Raw genomic sequence first — 7,971 nt, 5'->3', positions numbered from 1 at the left:
CTAGATGCATAACCATTATGTTTCCGTTCATGATTCGACGGCGTTATCCTATGATGATTTCTGCCGTTATTTTGGTCGCCGGTAGGGTTTGGTGCGGGGATTTTACAACGACTCTCCTCACTCTGTATCTATGTTGGGCTCAGTTTTATCATGCTCTTATGGTTGCAGTGAAGGAATTGAATTACCACCTGTATAATTAGGTTGCTGGTGATAATCCCATACTGTTTTTGTGTTTTATATGTAGTTCATCTCGTTTTGTGTTTAGGTTGTCATGATGGATTGTTTGTTCTAGCACTATCAGTGGTGTCTCTTTTCATGATGCATTTTTGTGTTTCTAACTGATGGATGTGCCATCATTTAACTTACCTGAACTTTAATCGTGAATATTACCATTAGTGGTGTGAATAATTTATCAGGAGTCACCTGTAAATTTTATCATGTCACTGATTTTTTAATAGTTAGTGATGTGATGTCCAATATATGTGTTTGTGTGTAAGTTGATGCCATCCCTATTTTGCTTAAGTTATCTTGCCTGATACATACATTTTATCGGTGTATCATAAGAAAAAAAATCAGGTATTCAATATCTAGTAGAAGCAGACATGTCCCCTTTTTTCGTCCTTCTCTGTTGTGGATGAGTTATCTTGTTGTATGTTCACAAGTTACCAATGTATCATAAGAATAGGTGTGTGACTATTAATTCAACAGCTATGCATCCTTTATGCTCACTTTTTCTCTTGTTATTCTTGTGTGTCTGGTCAAGATGCCAAGGAAGCGCAAATTAGATGATGACTTTGAGGAGGTGAACCCCTTAAAGAAGCATAAGCCTCCCGCAGATCGGAATAGGGCTTCTCCTAGTGCTCTTGTGACTGCCTGTAAGGATATGTCAGATGAGAGAATGGCCGCAATCGATGACATGGATTTCACTAGTCTGCAGAATATCAAGTGTGATAATCTGTTCAATCGGCTTTCTCAATGGCTTGCTGGTCTATACGACCCTGATTCCCGTGAGGTTGTTGTACCCGGTCGCGGAAGGTTACCGGTCAGTGAAGAGTCTGTGCATCGTATAATGGGTGTGCCCCGAGGTGATATTGCGGTGGATTTCAAGGTTCCTACAGATGCACAACTTGAGCTTGCAGGAGATCTTTTTGGTGATCTTGGACATGCTCCTAAAACTGTGGATGTATTAAACCTTATCTTGAGCACTAACCGTCATGACGACAATTTCAAGCGCTTATGGCTTGTGCTTGCTGCCAGCACCGTGATGGCGCCGACGACTTCGAACAAGATCAGCACCAGATGGTATCCTGTGTTGGTAAGAACATCTGGCTATCTTTCTAGTTCATGATTTTTATCGCTTTTCTTTTTCTGTTTTTCTACCTGGTAATTTTTTGCTTCTTAGTCTGATGATTATGCACATATGCACTTTGATAACTTTCCCTGATTTTTGGAGTGTGGTAACTTCTATCCCTTTGATTTTTCTATGATCTAAAGTGTGGTATTTATGTAGTAATGCACCTGATAACTTTACATGAAGGTGTAGTAATTATATAGTAATGCACCGGATAACTTTTTATGAAGGTGTAGTAATTACATAGTGATGCACGTGATAACTTTTTTCTGATGGTGTGGTAATTACATAGTAATGCACCTGATAACTTTTTCTGAAAGTATGGTAATTATTTAGTAATGCACCTAATAATTTATTTATGCCTTGCAATATGGTAATTTTGACTTACTTCTCAATAATGTGGTAATTGTGTGCTTATGTACTTGGTGATTCAATGCTTTAACAGTGTTATAAGTATCTACTTATGTCCCCTGCTAACTTGTGTGCATACATTCCTCTATGTTTCATGTGCTTTCTTTTTTTTCGCAGCAAAATATTGACAATGTAAAAAACCTCAACTCGTGCAAATTTATTATGGATCAGCTTCACAAAGCCCTTTCAAAAGGAAAGTCTACGACGGGTTGCCTCCTATTCTACAATGTTAGTCCCCCTATTCTTTTTTTGTTCCCATGATATTTGGATTGTACGTCTTATTCCGCCAAACAGTTAGATTATAACGACCTTTTCTATTTTTCCAGCTTCCGTATATAGATGCTATTGACTTAACTGGCCTTGGTATCATCTTGCCTAATGGTCCTTTTGCAATTAATGTGTGGACGAATGAGTTGGCATCGAAAGTTCTCCGGATGGATGTCCAGAGGGACAAGCTTTCTTATGGGAAATTACCGGTAATTTCCCATTCGTCATTTTTCTTACCTTCTATGTATTGCCATCTTTTTTATCAAGATCTTAATTTGTTTTTTATCATATTTTTTTCAGCTTAAGCCCCAATATGGTCAAGACTATTGCTTGTTTGGTGGTTTACAAGGTCTAGATAAATTCATGCGTGTTCATGCACCGCAAAACTGTTCCGAACAGGTATTTTTAATATTTTTAGTGCGTTTGGGTATTTTTGTTTTCCTTTTTCCTGGTAAATATTGTTATAAAGACCTGGTAACTTGTACTGTTTTTAGGATGGTAACTTTTTTTATTTTTTAGATTCTCACTTTGGAATAACTTCATTTGAACTTATCTTTCTGTGGTATTTTTAGTTGTTTTTGCATGGTACTTAATGTCTCTCACAACCTGATTATTTGTTTTTTCATTCGTGATTTTCTATCAGAAACTTGCTAAAGCTTCTGCTATTGTGGGTCGCTTTTCGTCTGGCATGGTTGGCCTCCTGGGTGGTCTTGTTAATGAGTTCATGTCCTTGGATGATGAAGACAGCTCATGGATGTCCCGTGTGTTAGAGAGCCAACTAAAGGGTTTATCTTCTGCTGCCGGGAAGACTGCAAGCACCCGTCCTGCATCCCGCTTGTGTGAAGTAAAAGATACCGGCAAGCAAACTGTCGAAGGTTCAGATTCTGATCATGAGGATAGTGATGGTGGCGGTGATGGTCACTCTGACGAAGATCTAGATTTTCACGTTCATTAACATGGTTCTTCAGGTGGACCGAACGCCCATGAGGCTTCAGGTAGTGGGGGTAGTGCTGGACCGAATGTCCATGATGCTTCAGGTAGTGGCGCAGCGAATGCAGATGTGGGTGCAACCATGTTTGCAACTGCCAATGTGTTGGTAAGGTCAGCCGGAATTGATACAACTGCTACTGCAGGAACTGATCAACCTCTCGAGTCTCAGATTATGCTTACTGCACGTTCCGGGAATGTATCTACTGATGGATTGCATAACCAGCCAGATATGACGGATACTCAAAACGAGGCTGTTGTTGATGCTTCTGTGAAGAGGTGCGGTTCTTCTCTCGCCCGTAACTTGGAAAAGCAATATTCCAGGCGTCGCAAGAAATTACGCTTACCTTCTCCGCCCATGGCCACTGGTACAACTGTTTCTGACCAGCCGTCGTTGGATGATACACATTGTTCTATCAAGGCAATAGTCATCAATGAGCTTGGCATTGTAGGCCCTGATAAGGGCACTAACTCAGTAATTGCCAATCCCACGCGGAAGAAGCAACATCCTCGCAAGTGAGTTTCTTATCATCTGCTAGTTGATTTCTTTTTATTTTCAATTGTTATATTGCATTTCTTAGCTGGTAACTTCTGTCAATATAAGCTGGTAACTAATGTTATATTTTAGCTGTTGTGTGCAAATATAATCTGATAACTAATGTTAATATAAGCTGGTAACTAATGTTTTATAAGCTGGTGATGTCCATGTTTATTTTTCTTTGTGTACATACTTACTTGTTGTTACTCTTTTGTGTTATCACTTTTCCTAGCACCTAGCTTCTGATAATTAGAAGTAAATATGTCTGGATAGTTTCTATTCCTTATCAAGCTTGTGTTTTTTGTAGAAAGGATAATAATTATATCATGGTAAGGCTGATAACTTTCAGTAGCTATTTTCACGATAATAACTTCAGTTTTTTATTTGAACAATATGTAGTTTAACTTTGTTTGCATGATAATTTTAGTAGTTATATGCTGGTAAGCATGTGTTATTTGTCTACGGTAACATTTTTCTCATGTGCACTATATCCTTTTTCAAATAATAACTTGTCAGGGGTTCGAATGCTCCATCTATTAGTGTTGCCGACCTTCAGCAAACGTGGTCTAGCAGTGTGGGTGTCATGTCTGAGGAGATACCTAGTAATCCCGTGCGTTCTTCGGCAGATGTTGACTCGTCTGACACGTCACGCAGGTGATTATGAATGTTATTTTCCTTGCTATATGATATCTAAATGATTTTCTCTATTTGTTTATTTTTCATTTGTAAATTAGGTGAATATATACCGGTAATTTAACTCTTTTATGTGTGGCATCATAATCTGTACGGGAATGACTAGTAGTTTTTATAGTCAAAGCTCTTACACACTAGTGGAAAACAGGGCTTTGGTCCAGGCCGGGTCAGCCCATTAGTCCCGGTTCAGTCCAGAACCGGGACCAATATGGTCATTGGTCCCGGTTCGTGAGCCCAGGGGGCCGGCCGGGCGACGTGGGCCATTGGTCCCGGTTCATCTGGACCTTTTGGTCCCAGTTGATGGGACGAACCGGGACCAATGGGCCTCGCTCCTGGCCCACCACCATTGGTCCCGGTTGGTGGCTTGAACCGGGACCAAAGGCTCCCCTTTAGTCCCGGCTCATGTCACCAACCGGGACCAATGAGGTGCCTATATATACCCCTCGCTCGCGAGCAGAGCACCCCAGTGCTCTGTTTTTCTCTGGCCGAGGGGGAGAGGGCTTGGTGGTGCTCTAGCTCACCTCCTATGCACACAAGGTGTTCGATGGAATGCCCGAGCCACACTACTTAAGCTTTCTCCTCTCCAAGCTCGACCTCCAAGCTCCATTTTCCATAATATTTGTCTAGGTTTAGCGGTCCGTCACGCGCCGTCCCCGTCTTCACCGCCGTCGATCACCCGCGCCGAGCTCATCGCCGGCACCACCGTGGTGAGCCTCTTGTTTTATCTTCTTTCTGAAAGGAAAAATATTCTTACTTGTATGTTTACATAGATACTTGTATTATTTTCTTACTTTTATTATTGCATCTTATATAGTGCGATGATTTTGGTATCCGCCCCCGTCGGCCCTCGTCCTGTCTATGATTCGGATGTGGTATATATATTATCTTTATAACTATTGGTTCATTTATTATTTATGAAAATTATGCCGACCAACGTGACATAGATTTTATTTATGTAGGATGTATGTGAATCGGAAATGCCAACCGACCCTATTGTCGAGAGGTTAAATTTAGTTGAAGAAGAAAATAATTTGTTGAAGGAAAAAATAAAAAAAATTGAGGAGGAGAAGATGATATTGGAGTTGCACGTTGCGGATGTCGTCGATGATCACAAGATCAAGATGGATGCAATGCGCTTGAAGATTAGAAAGATTAGAAAATATGCCATTCATACCGAGGCTTTGGTATCATTATGCCGTCGGATCAATTGTTACCTTGGTTGCGATTATGATCGCATTTGTTTTCACATTGAAATATTTTACATAGTTTCAATGTATGGTTTAATTAATTAGATGCTCTGGAGAGCTATATGTTGTTAGATGAGAACTATGTATGCACTTTGGTTTTAATGTGATGATGAACTTCTATTAATTTGGACACTTAATTATATATAATGCACACAGATGAGCCGGTAATGGATGTACGGTGACAGACACACCCGCGAGTACATTAAGGGCGTGCATGAGTTTCTCGATGCGGCTGAGGCAAACAAGCAGAATGGATTTATGTGTTGTCCATGCACTGAATGTGGGAATACGAGGTCTTACTCTAACCGGAAAATCCTTCACTCCCAACTGCTTTACAAGGGTTTCATGCCACACTATAATATTTGGACGAGGCACGGAGAAATAGGGGTTATGATGGAAGACGACGAAGAAGAAGAGTACGATGAAAACTATGTGCCCCCTGAATACGGTGATGCTGCAACGGGGGAAGCTGGTGAAGATCAAGAGGCACCAGACGATGTGCCCAATGATGCTGCAACGGGTCAAGCTGCTGAAGATCAAGAGGAACCAGACGATGTGCCCGATGATGATGATCTCCGCCGGGTCATTGTCGATGCAAGGACGCAATGCGAAAGTCAAAAGGAGAAGCTGAAGTTCGATCGCATGTTAGAGGATCATAAAAAAGGGTTATACCCCAATTGCGAAGATGGCAACACAAAGCTCGGTACCGTACTGGAATTGTTGCAGTGGAAGGCAGAGAATGTTGTGGCTGACAAAGGATTTGAGAAGCTACTGAAAATATTGAAGAAGAAGCTTCCAAAGGATAACAAATTGCCCGACAGTACATACGCAGCAAAGAAGGTCGTATGCCCTCTAGGATTGGAGGTGGAGAAGATACATGCATGCCCTAATGACTGGATCCTCTACCGCGGTGCATACAAGGATCTGAACGCATGTCCAGTATGTGGCGCATTGCGGTATAACATCAGACGAGATGACACTGGTGATGTTGACGGCGAGCCCCCCAGGAAGAGGGTTCCTGTGAAGGTGATGTGGTATGCTCCTATAATACCACGGTTGAAACGTCTGTTCAGAAACGAAGAGCATGCCAAGTTGATGCGATGGCACAGTGAGATCCGAAAGAAAGATGGAAAGTTGAGAGCACCCGCTGACGGGTCGCAGTGGAGAAAAATCGAGAGAAAGTACTGGGATGAGTTTGCAAAGGACCCAAGGTATGTATGGTTTGCTTTAAGTGCGGATGGCATTAATCCTTTCGGGGAGCAGAGCAGCAATCACAGCATCTGGCCCGTGACTCTATGTATGTATAATCTTCCTCCTTGGATGTGCATGAAGCGGAAGTTCATTATGATGCCAGTTCTCATCCAAGGCCCTAAGCAACCCGGCAACGAAATTGATGTGTACCTAAGGCCATTAGTTGAAGAACTTTTATAGCTGTGGAATGGAAACGGTGTACGTACGTGGGATGAGCACAGACATGAGGAATTTAACCTTAAGGCGTTGCTGTTCGTGACCATCAACGATTGGCCCGCTCTCAGTAACCTTTCAGGACAGACAAACAAAGGATACCACGCATGCACGCACTGTTTAGATGACACTAAAAGTATATACCTGGACAAATGCAGGAAGAATGTGTACCTGGGCCATCGTCGATTTCTTCCAACCAACCATCAATGTCGAAAGAAAGGCAAGCATTTCAAAGGCGAGGCAGATCACCGGAAGAAGCCCGCCATGCGCACCAGTGATCACGTGCTTGCTATGGTCAATGATTTACACTACGTAATCTTTGGAAAGGGTCCCGGTGGACTAGCTGTTCCGAATGACGCTGAGGGACACGCACCCATGTGGAAGAAGAAATCTATATTTTGGGACCTACCCTACTGGAAAGACCTAGAGGTCCGCTCCTCAATCGACGTGATGCACGTGACGAAGAACCTTTGTGTGAACCTGCTAGGCTTCTTGGGCGTGTATGGGAAGACAAAAGATACACCTGAGGCGCGGGAGGACCTGCACCGTTTGCACGAAAAAGACGGCATGCCTCTGAAGCAGTATAAAGGTCCTGCCAGCTACGCTCTTACGAAAGAAGAGAAAGAAATCTTCTTTGAATGCCTGCTCAGTATGAAGGTCACGACTGGCTTCTCGTCGAATATAAAGTGAATAATAAATATGCCAGAGAAAAAGTTTCAGAACCTAAAGTCTCATGACTGCCACGTGATTATGACGCAACTGCTTCCGGTTGCATTGAGGGGGCTTCTACCGGAAAACGTCCGATTAGCCATTGTGAAGCTATGTGCATTCCTCAATGCAATCTCTCAGAAGGTGATCGATCCAGAAATCATACCAAGGCTAAGGAGTGATGTGGCGCAATGTCTTGTCAGTTTCGAGCTGGTGTTCCCACCATCCTTCTTCAATATCATGACGCACGTCCTAGTTCATCTAGTTGACGAGATTGTCATCCTGGGGCCCGTATTTCTACACAA

The sequence above is a fragment of the Triticum dicoccoides genome, chromosome 7A (genome assembly GCF_002162155.2).
Source record: "Triticum dicoccoides isolate Atlit2015 ecotype Zavitan chromosome 7A, WEW_v2.0, whole genome shotgun sequence".
Lineage (NCBI taxonomy): Eukaryota > Viridiplantae > Streptophyta > Magnoliopsida > Poales > Poaceae > Triticum > Triticum dicoccoides.
Note: the sequence above shows the minus strand (reverse complement) of the source record.